A 13,864-nucleotide genomic window follows, 5' to 3' on the forward strand; every position below is an offset into this window, starting at 1 on the left:
TAGCCACATTACAAAGCCACATGTCCATATGTGCTGTATTGTGCTAATGCCTCATGCATGATATTTTGCAGTTATGACTGTGGAGAGTGCAGGAACGGGGCTCACCGTCACTCCAGAGGCACGAGCCCTCTGGGGAAGCATGGAGTCTGTTAAAACACATTCTGAGTTTGTTGTTTTAGCTCCAGGAGGGAGAGAGGATCTGTTGTCAGATGTAACCGCGGGGGTGCTGCTGTGGATGTTTATTTGTCTTTCTCAGTGACACAGGCTGTTATCAGTCATTAAAGTTTAAGTCTGAATCACCAGCAGCCTTCCGCCATTGATCATAATCCAATAAAGCATCACCTGCAGATGGTTGGAAGTCACGCTGACTGATGCTGGTGCAACAAAAATATGAACTGTCATTAACACAACCAAACACCAATGTGATGCAATAAGTGGCCTCCCCTGCTTCCACATGGCACTGAGGGCAGGATTTCACCAACAATAGATTTATTAATTGTGCCAATTTGTAGCATTTTTACAATTAACCAACATTCATCATTCTCCTCCTGAAGGAAATCCTGAAGCATTTAGATCACGTGACACAAAAGTGCCCCACTAAATAAAATCAGATTGATGTGCTGACAGCTCATGTAGGCAAGATTGACCGACCAATTCAGAGCAAAGGAAACTGGGATATATTAAAAATAAGTTTCATCGCAGGGCTTGGAGGCAGTTTTTAGAGCCAGTAGCTGTGGTCTGGCACTCAGTCTTAATGGCAGTGTCTTTTCACATCTGGCTTGTAGAAGAATCAATAACAGAATCAATAGATATTGTGGGAAATAGCAAAACTCATCACCTTTGCAGCATTATGCCGAACACAGCACACAGACACACAGCCTGGACCTTGAGGCTGATACAAACTGCATGTCTGCATTAGAGGATGTTTAGATGTTTAGTTTCAGGAGCCTCAAACCCTTCAGGGAGAAGTGGCCACGCAGGACCCAGAAACCTCACTGACCTCTAACCTCTCAGAGGGGCTCTGAAAACATGGACATTCATGCATTTGAAACAAAAAGAGCGAATTTTAAGTTTAAAGAGAAAATGAAAGATGAAGGGAAGCTGCAAAGGAGAGGCAGCAGGAGCCCGAGGGAGAGGGCAGTGAAGGGGAAGAGAGAGCTGGACAGGAAGGCAGAGTGTGGCCTTCAGCAGGCGTTAAGGATAATAAAGAAGGGCTTAAGAGGGTTTAAAAGCTGTTGGTGGATAACAGCAGGACAAATGAGAGGTCTTTTCTAACAGCAGCACTTGACTGACCCCAGCTGAGTCAACAACATCACCACGGGAAACCAGACTACCTGAATGGAGAGAGGAGAAAGAGGAGTGTGAAAATTCTTTCTCATAGATAACGTTGATCCTTTTGGTGTTTTATGCTCTATTAAAAATGACTTACAGTGCACGGGAGAGAGGTATTAATGAGAAGAGACTGTCTCAATATAGTTTCATATATTATCCTTATCTGTATTTAGTATACATAAACGTTAGTGTTGAGTGATGTGTCAGTGGTGTTAGATTTTAACTTGAGAAATCATGTTTTTGTTTCTGTATCCCACATTTCACACTGCTGAAACTTTCCAAATGGTGCTGACATCTTCCTTAAAGGGAGCTTCATAATGTAAAGGCTTAGTTTGCACAAATCCCCCAAATGCATCATGCAGATATTTAGTTTTTAACCCTTTAAGAGTTAATCAAGGTAAATTTCAGCACAGCAAACAGCTGGCACACATAACCCCTCCAAAGTGGTGACCTGTTGTTTTTACAGTTTTTTTTTTTTTTCGGATGAATAAAACAAAGATAAAAGGTGTTAATTGGTGAGCTTTAGAGGTGTTGGTAGGCAGATTTTGTAACCGTTGGTCAGTGCCAGGCCAGCTGTGTATTTCGTTTCAGTCTTTGTGCTAAGCTAAGCAAGCTGCTGCAGGCTTATATTTCACCACCCGAAGTGATTCAGCATATTGGCAAAATGGAGTAAAGAGTAAAGAGTAAAATATTTGTCCCACAGTTTTCCTCACAACAAACTGCAGCTCAGATGTCAAACTTCCAACATATTTAACATGTCGCTGACTCAGCATCACACCAGTAAACGTTCACTTGGACCAAAGGATGTCCTGATTAGATTTTGGCGATCAAAGGTCAGAGGTCAAGGTCACTTTGACCTCATGTCCTTTCCATTCTTGAGAAAGTGATGTCTCAGGAACGACAAACATGCACTTGGACCCAGGGATGAACTGATTATATTTTGGTGGTCAGAGGTTCAAAGTTCAAGGTCAATGTGACTACATAAAACACATTTTTAGCCATGACCCAAGAATTAATACACTACTCATGTCAAAATTTCACAGAAATGTCTCATAGGATAAAATGTACAAGAGATGACATTTTATGTCCAAAAGGTCAAAAGTCAACTTCACTGTGACATCATAATGTTCTGCAAAAGCACCATTATTCAACACCATAACTGAGGAACAGAAGGGTGGATGGTGACCATATTTCCCATTTGTTCAGATACTGAATTGGTGACACTAATCTTAAAAGCGACGTCCATGTTTGAAGCATTGTGGTCCACCAAAAGCTTGTTGGTTCTGCCGATATTGAGCTCCAGGTGATTGTCGTTGTGCCATGTGATGAAGCTCTCCATCAGTCCTCTAAGTCTCTATAAGGAGACTCTCTATGTGAAGACACCATGTTTTTCACTGGAAATTATTCAACGAAATCATGCATGTTCATATAGTGATGACTTCAATTTCACCAACAAATACACTTAATACCTTATATTTTGATTGGTTGGTGGAGGATTAAAACCATGAGGTAGTAATTCTAGTTTCTTCGTGAAAAGTTTTTGTCTGTTGCTTTTCAATGGGTGTCAAGCAGTGGCATTGCTTCCCTTGATGGAGGGTGTGTTGGAGGACATCATGAACACTGTGTGCCAACTCTCTGAAGCAATGAGAACACAATGGCACCAGCATTCATAGAAAACTTCTTCAATTTTCTGTTATTATCTGACACTCAGAATGAGAAGGGTGTATTAGATCACACTGGACAAGAACACAAACCGGGAGAAACATCTGTGTTTCATTGCTCTGTGAGCCAGAAAGTAGTCCGCTTTACTAAAAATATTTTGCATCCAAACAACAGATGTCAGTAATGTTAAATCAGCTGCCTTTTACTGGTAATCGTTAGTCAAACACATTTCCAGGTGCAGCAGAGCTGATGAGCAGGTGAGACCTCACACAGTCACAGTATGTCGGTGCGCTGCAACTGTGAGTAAAACAGATCAGGAAGTAATAATAAATAGATTTTTATTTTTCTGCAAGGGGGCTGTGAAAGTACAGCAACAAAGAGAAGCGTTTGTTCGAAAGCTCTGGGATGCACTGGTATGTGCCTTCTAGAGACAAAAACTTTAATAATGTGTAATACTTTCTGAGTAACTCTGAAAGATGAAGATTCCCTGGTTGTACCTCTTCATGGTACCAAAAGCAGCCCAGAGGATGAAGAAAAATAAATACTTCATTTTTCTACAGACACATTTTTGACACAGCTTTCCTCCCTAATGCTTCATTTTTTTTTCTCTCAGTGCCTCTGACTCTTGCTGTTTGTGAACAGCCTTTTTGAGTGTTTTAACAAAAAAAGTTGAAAATAGCCAGGAATCATCTGTCTGAATTGAGTTTGAAAGCTGAGACAACTCTTATTAATTTCTTATAATATTTACATGAAAGGGCTTACATGAATGAGAGAATACCCACAACGTGTTTAAAATCATAAACTGAACTAGTTACAAGATCATTAAAATTAGATCTATGAACATGTTGTTAAATGGGTCGTGTCCTACCTACATTTTATGACGGGAACAAACTTGATGTTAATTAGTAAATATCAATTGATGATCTTTAAGAATAAAATACTGATGGTCATTCTCAAATAAGGACTGTTGTGTGTCTATTCCTTGTCTTAACCAGCCTTTATAATAGCTTTCGAATTTGCACCAGTGTTTCTGGATGAACACTCAGCTTCTAGGACTTAAGAAAGGGCAATAATAGGCAAAAGTCTTGTTTTAAAATGAATATGTGTTTAAGCTCTCAAGCTATTTTGGTTCTTGGCTCCTCTCTCACTTTAAGTTTTATGAGCTTGATTCTCCTCATTTCCTTCTGTGGAAGTCTCTCATTTTCAACCACCTGATCGTGTCGTAATGCCAAGGGAGCATTTGGATGACCCAAGACCATTCATTTGTAACGAAATATGCTGACTTGCTGAATGAAAATGCCCAGAACATTTCCTCTTCTCAATGTCACCCTCACTGTCATGTTTTTTTCCTCACAATCCCCATTAGCACTTTAACCGCAGCAGCTGCAATATGCTGTTGAAGTACAGTAGACCTATAAAGTACACCAGTGTAAGCCATCCAGATATCTGCCATGAGAGATATATGAAAGAAAATGACAAAAGATGTGTTACCTTTAATATCAAAACGCGTTTTATAGCAAGCCAGAACACTTTCCGAACATGTAAAACATTATCAGTTATGAGTTCACCATCTGAAGGAAGTAATGTGAATGGAAATGTAACAGTAGTAAAACCAATAAGTATAGATTTTTTTTTCAGCAGCAGAGATCTGGCCAGCTTCTTCCGAGAAGCACTTTGTTTACACTCTGTGACAAAGTGTTTCATTCTTTTGTTAGTTTCAATTTTCCTGTTTTTCCTTTCGCCATGTGTCGCAGTCCCCAGCTAGGAGTTCCCCTGCATGTCCACTCGGAACAGACCCCAGGTCATCACAAATATGTGTCAAGATAACAAGACCTCAACTAACCAGGATCATGGCTCCCCTCAGGATATTACAGAGCGAGGCGAAGCTTGTTCTGCACAATAAAAAATGCCCAAACACAGGAAACACAATAGCCAGCGCTGAAAAGCGACAATAAAAATGGCATGACCCAAAGCACTCGCTGCTAAACTTAGACATAGTGGATGGGTGCTAGAGTCACAGAGTCTGACAAGAGAAAGTTCAGTGCTCGCAAAACTGAGATTAAAGTTGACTGGGACAACAGAAAACAACTACAAAACATCATTAATCTCAAAAAGAGGTAAAATAATGATCCCTTACACAACAATAGAAAAGCAAGCCTGGGATTTTTCTTATGATGGACGATGCTTTCGTGCTTCAGTAAGGTTCATGGCAACAGTGCAGTGTAATCATGTAAAAGAGTGCTTCAGCATTTTGGGAAAAATACACTCACTCAGTTTCTCATGTTTGTGCGTTAAGTATTTTGTTCAGTGGTCACCCATTTGCATGCATACTCACACACCTATGGCACAACCCTCAGGACACTTCGACATGCACACTGGAGGGGCCGGGGACTGAACCCATGAGCTTCTGATTAGTGCATGTCCTGCTCTCCTCCTGAGCCAGAGCAAGACCTTACTCCCAATAAAACAACACATCGTGAGTTTTATATTTCTGTTTGTGTGGATTAAAGAGGTTATATGTTAATTAATACGTTTTAGACTATTTAGAGGAGGGTTTTGTTCTGACTGTTTACTAGAGGTGTTTAGTACATGTATGAACAAATCTTTAAAACCAAATCTTCAAACTGAACTGAGTATACTGAATTATCAAACTAAACTTAGCAGCATACTCTGTTTGAATATAATTACGCTTCATTCAGAATGGAGCATTTTCCAATTAAGACTTTTGTCTGGACATATATACAAACTATGTGTCTCAGTTGGGGTTTTTACAGCAGATTGCCTCATGCCTGCTTACTGTTAGCTCTGTGTGTTGTCAAGCCAACAGTTCGCAGGCTGGGGTAGAGATGCATGCACAAAAGAAAAGCCCACAATTCTGGTCATTAGGAGAAACACATCTATTTTTAAACATCATGAAAGACTTGGATATCCACAGGTTTTTGGATATGCATAAACATCGCAGCACCGACCTTTTCAAGATGGCTGGTGAACAAATGAAAGACGGAGGCTGTGCTCTAATTGGAGTGTGCACGGCGGCTCAACCATCACATACAGTACGTTACTATCTTGTTGAAAAAAAGCTTATTGAAAGCCGTAGAAACATCATCAACAACATCATGTGTGATATAGCAGATGGGTGGCTGCTGAGCCGTTAACCTTTTAAACGATCCTTTCTTCTGCTGAACTGACCGTAACAGCTTGAACCAGCAACAGACTGAGCGTGTTACTGAAATGACGACAGTCTGAATGGACAGCGGACGTCACATTGATATGAACTGTGATGCGTCACTTGCTGATGTACATACTGAGGGGCATCTGAACAGTGATGGCCTTGCTGAGAAGCAAATGAACCAACTGCATAGACTGAACTGGACGAAACAATTTTGTAAGTTTCATTTCTGCTGCTTTGTTCGAGGTAGGTCTACTGTGCCCACTTCTTCAATTAACAGTCCCGATACAGGAAGCCAACAGAGCTGAGTGAGGAGTGTCAGGAAGGAAGGACAGTTGCAGCTAAGGAGAGGAAGGGGGCATGGTTGGCACTGGCAGGGAACTGTGTTTTCCATAATTTGATCCCTTGTTTGTATTAAAGTGTGAACTGTCGGATCAGAGGATGTGGTGGAAGAAAGACAACACACAAAGACACAATAAGATGGAGAAGAAAAGCATTTTACGGTTTCTATATTTGCTCATTCTCCCTCTCTCTTCCTGGTCTGAATGCTCCCTGCTGACTGTAATACACAGAAAGCATTTATTTTTCCTCACTGATATGACTCCTTTGCTGATTCTTCGGCCCAGAGCTGATATCAGATTGGGTTGCACAGCGGCTAATAGACTCTTGGCTCTCAAGCTTGGCACTTTATCTATTCCAGAGTTGGCCCTTCACTTTCCCAGCGATACTCCTCATTTATCTGGATACGTCTTTGGTGCATACACATAAATCTGCTGTGCTAGAGTCCTGTGCACTCCTGGCAAGAGGTGAGTAGTTGCCTCAAACTCTACAATGAAGGGTCACATGATGGTCACAACCTCTGTTCCTCTCAGCCTTGACACAGTATATTGTGCTTACCCAGTTAATTCAATGCGCTTTTTATGCATTGAAGAGACGCAAAACTTCTATAATCAGAGCCTGATGTGCGGTGGATTTTGCCAAGTCTCCACTGAAAGTCAGAAACCAGAACACGAAGCCAGAGAAAGGATTTTACAAGAAAGTGACAGAGAATACTCATTATCAGCCCAAATAAGTCACCGCTGAACTGGGATTTGGCGTTTTGTTAAAAGGATTTGGTGTAGCACTTCATATATTCTTCTGAAGCACTGGGTTGTTTTACAGGATTGGTCACTGCCTCCCACACATGATATCTTTGTGCAGCTGGAAATACTTCTGAATGTGCGATTAAAACTGGGTCTCAGAGGACGTCAGCATGTTTGATTTGGTCCACTAAAGAGATCAGATAATCTTGTTCACGCATTTTGTTTCTCCTGTCAGTTTTTCTCATCAGATTGGTCCAACAGCAGACTAAAAAAGGGCCTGCGCATGTGTAATTAAAGATTTTAATGGTATCTGGAATAGATTATTTGAAACTCTGAATAAATTGGATTTGGCTACACCTGCAGCACACTACAACAACTACAGGCAGCGTGCTGCAAGTGTGAAGAGTGATACAGTTTCTCTGCTTTTCAGTCCACTGGGGACAGCTAGGAAACCGGTTAGGCCTTCCTGTTATCGTCCAAAGTGCAGCCACTGCTGCATGCCCTGCGGTTCTGTTTGCTCCTGGCTGCACGGCGTGAGGCGTGCTTCTAATCATGCAGAGTGAGGACAGGGGCCACGTCGGCGTGGATGAAGGGTACGTGTGGCAGAAGGGAAGGAGCAGACGAGCTAGTGGCTAACAAAGCTTTCGGCTAATTTATGACTCCCACAGCAGATGGGGGCCTGATCCCACCTCCTGGGCCATGAGGGGCGCCCTGCCTTGGCTCAACACCCTGTGATCCTATGCTGGAGTAAATCAACCGCTCTAAACCCTGACAAACTATGAGCTACCCGAGCAGCCTATGGTCCCCGCGCTACACTCCATAGGCCTGGTGTAAATCATGGACGTCAGAGAGAGGGAGAAGCAGACGGAGGGAGTGATGGACAAAGGGCTCCCTTTAGGCCAAGGTCCTGAGAGACACAAAGCTCTCTGCCTTATCAATGTGGGGTTTTAGTTGGGTTTTCTTGGGCAGACACGCTGGCAGACAAAGAAACTTACTGCACCCCCACAGATCATCGTACAACTGCACAATATAATTAAAATACCAGTTTCTCTTAGGCTGAAAAGATCATGCCATTAGACATTGTTTATGTGCACTGTCGGTCAGTCTGTCTTTTTGTCTCAATGATGGCCTGAAGAACAATATTTATTGAATGCAGTGTAATATATTGCTCTTGTTAGTGCTTAACTTGAGCCTCTCATTACTATATTATCAAATGATTGCTCTTTCATACTGATCTTAACTTCAGACTTGTGTTGTTTCAAGACTGCATCTTGCGTGGTATTGACAGTATATATACCTTGTAGCAAACAAGATCAAATGTGAGCAAAACACATGTACTGTATATATATCAATACTAACATATGGTTTAAATAGTATACACATATGTGACAAAGTATTCAAAACCGCTTGTAGTTCCTGCTACAACAGGTGTCTCCAGGACAACTTAATGTCGTGATGACACACACACACACAGAATCACAGGTGAAACCTGTACCAGCCACGCTGTCACAGCTGGTAAACATACATCTACTGGTAAAGGACGTCTCGCTATTCTTCGGGCTGAGAAGGTTTGATGAGTTTTAAATTTATGAAACCCTTTCAAAAAGGATTAAATAAAGTCATAAATACATGATCGTCATCATAGTATAACTAAAAAGCAAGACCAGGCGACCTTTGAGAGGTCCTGAATAGTTAGTATTTGGGCCCAACAGCAAAGATAAACTCAACTGTGACTTAACTGCATGAAAAGAGATAAGACAAAAACTTTTGCAGTGGGTTTCCCAAAATATATTATCTGTGAAATAGTGAATTCCTGCGAAACTGCCAAAAATAAATTCCGCTGCATTAAGTGTTTTATTCATGACATTGGGAAAATTCTTTATTTACTCACTCTACTCGACACTATCATTAAACACTCAATCTACGGTATATACTGTAAGTGTAGAGTTGGCGAGAAGTTGAGTTGCTCTCTGTTCCCAGAACATCCAAAGTATGTCTTAATACACTGACAGGAAGAGACGGTTTTGAACTTGCAGTTTGACTTAACCTTTGGCACCCAGCTTTGTCCCACTCACTGTTGCAACCCTGATTCAGTGTCTTTTCACCCTTTCTCTGGAAATACGCCTAGAGACACCAGATTTTAAATAACAAGTTGATCTCCCAGCATTATTGTTTGTCCCCTTATGAACTCTAGTATGACTACTTAAGCAATGTACTACTTGATTCAGCACATCGTCACCACTGATTCCTGTTGTTGTGTGCTCTATCACTTGAGATTACTGCAAATCTGTTATGCCCATGACGCTAATTGCCCAGTGGGCAAGGTCCCTGGTGTGCAGAGGTCCCCCCATTTAAAGTTCTGCGTGTTCAGCGCACATTTCTGATGATGGTGCACATGTTTCTGATTAGATGGAGAGAACAAACACACAACAAACAATGGAGCTGTTCAAATGTTCTCTATAGATGTAACCCATGTGGGCCACATAGCATCAAACCTATCTAGCACCACAGGGTAGCGGCACAGAGAAATGTGAAGAATCTGACTCTGACTGCTAGCGCTGAAAGGCATGGAAAATCACAGCTCTCAGCCAGATAAGTCAGAGAAACTAAGCACTATTGCATCTGACATTTGGAAGCAGTTTAGTTTTGACAGTGAATGAGCGAATATTATCAGTCCAAACTCGGGTGATGGAATTTGTCAGTATTTATTTGTCAGTCTCTATTTACCTTGAGTCTTGACTCTTGTGTGGTTTAAGAAAGGCCCCTTTTACACACGACTTGAATTTACGATGAGAATGAAGATATCGGGCAGTGTAATGACAGAAAGAGGCCTGAGGAGAAGCGGGATGGGGTTTGGCAGGGGTGAGGATGATGATGATAACTTCACTGTGTTTGCAGACGAGCGTCAGGCGGCAGCACAGCATAGAACAGGTGTTCATGCACTTTAAGTGGGATTACACAAACACACACACTCAGACACACACAACTGGAGAAGTGTTTGGGATTTATTTTGATTCCTGATTTTAAAAATTGTTTAAAACTACTGACTGAAACTTGTCAGTCATCAAAGTTGACATGGGCTGATTGCTCTCACGCCTGTGAGGTGTAAGAGAGAGTCATAATTCAGTTTAAACCGTTGGGAGGTTAAATAAAACTTGGTAGAGTGGAAGTTTTCCTGTTGTAGGAAGCTTACATTTAACTAGATGTCCATTTATCTTCTCTCCCATGGAACCCGCTCCCTGTCTTCAACACGTCACAGATGAACTGCTGTTTTTACAGGGGACACCTACCCAGAAGGCATCTATCATCAGATGGCAACTCCATATGTATGTTTTAACAATTTGTGAACCAACAGTGGGAAACTGGCCCCCTGAAAGAGGGATGAGCCTGAATTCAGACTGCAAAGTCTATCCATCTTTACATCTATTGCATTATATTTTCTCAGCTTGTGACAGCTCAGGTTTCAGGCCATGCTCTGTGTCAGGGCAACGCTGCCACTGTATATCACCGAAACAGTCCTGATCCCATTGTTGTGGTCCACAGCTATCACTGGCGGGAGTCCTCCAAGCCACATCTAAGAAGAGACTATATTTATCACTGGAGACAATGCATACCGAAGCTAGCTCTCACACACTGTAACTCAAACACACACACACACACACACACACACACACACACACACACACACAGGCATGCTTCCATCACTTTAGGACACATTACATTCATTTCCTGGAGACTTGTCCTAACCACAACCATAACCACTACTTGCCTAACCTTAACCCTTACCCTAAACTTAACATAAACCAAAACTTAACTTAAGTCTTCTCTCTAAATTTAATGATTTACATAATGGAAACTTGTGTTTTGTCTCCATAAGGATGGTGAGTCCCCACGATGTGACCGAGTTAACAGATTTATGTCCCCACAACGTGAGCAATACATGTCCACACACACATAAGGAGGCATGTACACATACAGTAAAATGAGCCCACATTGTGGCTCTAGCGGTTTGGTGTGACGTGTCACTGAACCACACAGGCCTCGCTCTGATTCTTTCTGGTGTGGTTTGTTCCAGCTGTCTCTGAGGTCTGCTAAATACACAATTCTGCGTGCACTCCCAGTAAAGTGTCGGCACAACCTGACCCTGAATAGGTAGACAAATGTGAATATATGCTCGATCCTGGTCAGGACCAGTTTGCACGCAGGTGTTTTCCAGTGCACTGTAGGAATCACTTTAAAACCTTTTATAGGGAGATAAAGATAAAAACCCATTTCCTTGAGCTCAACATTTTGGACACTTCACCTCCGAAACTAATTTTCGTCAAGATATTTATAAGAGCACAGTAGTGTACAGTTGCCATGTGGTTACGTGGCCACAAATGTGCATAAACACACACCTGCTGCTGTGTGAAATCACAAGCAGATGGATCAGGCATCTACTGTAGCATGGGTAGCAGAGGTCTGATGCGAATGATGAGAACCCAGCCCACCCCTGTAATTATTATCAGACACACACACACACACACACACACACACACACACACACACACACACACACACACTAACTGGGACAAGGAAACACATGGGAGACATTAGCACTAGCAAGATGGCCACACACGTACAATGTAGTGTGTCTTGAATATACATTAATATAGACATGATGATGCTTTACTCGTTTTGATTTATTAACCATTCTGTGGCTTAAGAAAACATCATGGTTCTTGTCTCACCTGCAGAAATGCAATGACTTAACAGTGTGTGTGTGTGTGTGTGTGTGTGTGTGTGTGTGTGTGTACTGTGACAGCATGGAAGCATGACATACAGCATCCCTCTGTGGCTTACATGCATGCATATGTTGCTATACCCACAATAAAATCAAATTGCAACCAAGACAGGGAAATTGGATGCATGTGATACAATAATGCATTTCAGCAACAAGCTGCAACTGCAACTGCAACCAATGATTATTTTCATAATAAAAAAATGCCCTTCAGCAGTGGAATTTTTGAGTTTAAAGTCAGAAAAACATCAAATCCAGTACAACTGCTCTGAAAAGAAATAAACTATACTTGTAAATTTTGAGGAGGGGAAATGACCACATAGGATACTCACATTTCACTATTTTACGGGGGCACATGCAACAAAATGCAAGAGCAAGTCAGTGAAAAAGTCTTTATCAGAATGTTGAAATGTAAAAGTGCAAGGATGAGGTACACATGAAATTCAACGATGCAGTTAGCAAGGTCAGTACAGAGCTCACATTAAAATCCTCCCATAACAGTTTACCTTCATTCAAAGCAGTACAAAGACCGATAATTTTTCTAGTAAGACCTAATAAGTAACTGGTTCATCTAAGGCCAAAAACAACCCTGCAGTATACTATTCTTAGTAAAATGATGATTTCATCCTGGAGACATTCATTAGGTTCCATGCAGCTGATGAAGGCCGTACATACAGACAAAAACACCCTTTATCAGAGTGAGGAGGACAGTGAGCAGGAGATAACAGATGAAACACAACTTCATACTCCATGCGGAAGTGTGCTACAGTGCGTGTTACCTCTCTCACCGCTTTTTGCACATCAACAGTCAGGATGTTGTGGAACCATAACTCTTCTAAACGTCTCTGAAAGGCAAGCCCCGCCATGCTTTGCACATGTAAACTGAACACATAATGTTTTCTCTTTAAATCCCGCTCCACTTGTTATGCCACTGTCAGAATGCAAGGAGGCACAGAGCAGCAGTGTTAACATCACACCACCGCACCCTCTGGGATTTGCACTCTACCCTCCTACACCCTATAAATCTACTTACCCCTAGCACACAAAGAAGCAGCGTTTATCACATGCGTTCATGCTCGCACATGAATGCATGCCTACACATAAAGTTAAGATGGACAGCTTTGCCACCCACTAAATCCTGTGAGCTCGGTGTGGTCTAACTGACTTTCCCTAAATTATGATGTGCGGAAAACACAGCCATATACGTTCATATTATCTCCTCCCCTGTAGTAAACGTTGTCAAGTATTACTTAAATAAACAAAAGATGGAGGGGGAAGATGGAGACGAACTGGTGATTTACATACTTCTCTGCAGTTCAACCTTACAGTCACAACATTGCGCTAACGTGTCCGTTCATTTCTCATCATAGGTGATTCATCAGCAGCTTGATAGTTTATTTTACTTATTCTGACTCCTATCTGTGGGCCTTTAAAACTAACAAAGAAAACATTGTGCCCATTGGCTACCTGATCAGAGCTCTGCACACTGCAGGTCTTCTACTAATTAAAGTAGAAGTGAGGGCCTACTTCTTAACTGTGACACTCTTTCCTTTTGGTTCAGTGCTTCTTAAATTCAAATCCCCTCCAGTGTCTCTGGAGAGGTTCCGATGACGGTGACCCACATTTACTAGTTAAGCAAATAACATAGACCAGTGTCTCCATCTTCCTACACTTTCTGTGCCAAGGGTGACAGCAATATAAATCCCAATATAGATTTGTCTGTTTGCACAAATAACACAGTTTGGAAAGATTGCTGGCCTTTGCTCGGGCACTGCAGTGTAAGGCAGCAAGGGTATTTTAATTAAGTCCTTCATTTATTGTTGCAAGACAGTGGAAATA

Source organism: Chelmon rostratus, chromosome 11 (genome assembly GCF_017976325.1).
Source record: "Chelmon rostratus isolate fCheRos1 chromosome 11, fCheRos1.pri, whole genome shotgun sequence".
NCBI lineage: Eukaryota > Metazoa > Chordata > Actinopteri > Chaetodontiformes > Chaetodontidae > Chelmon > Chelmon rostratus.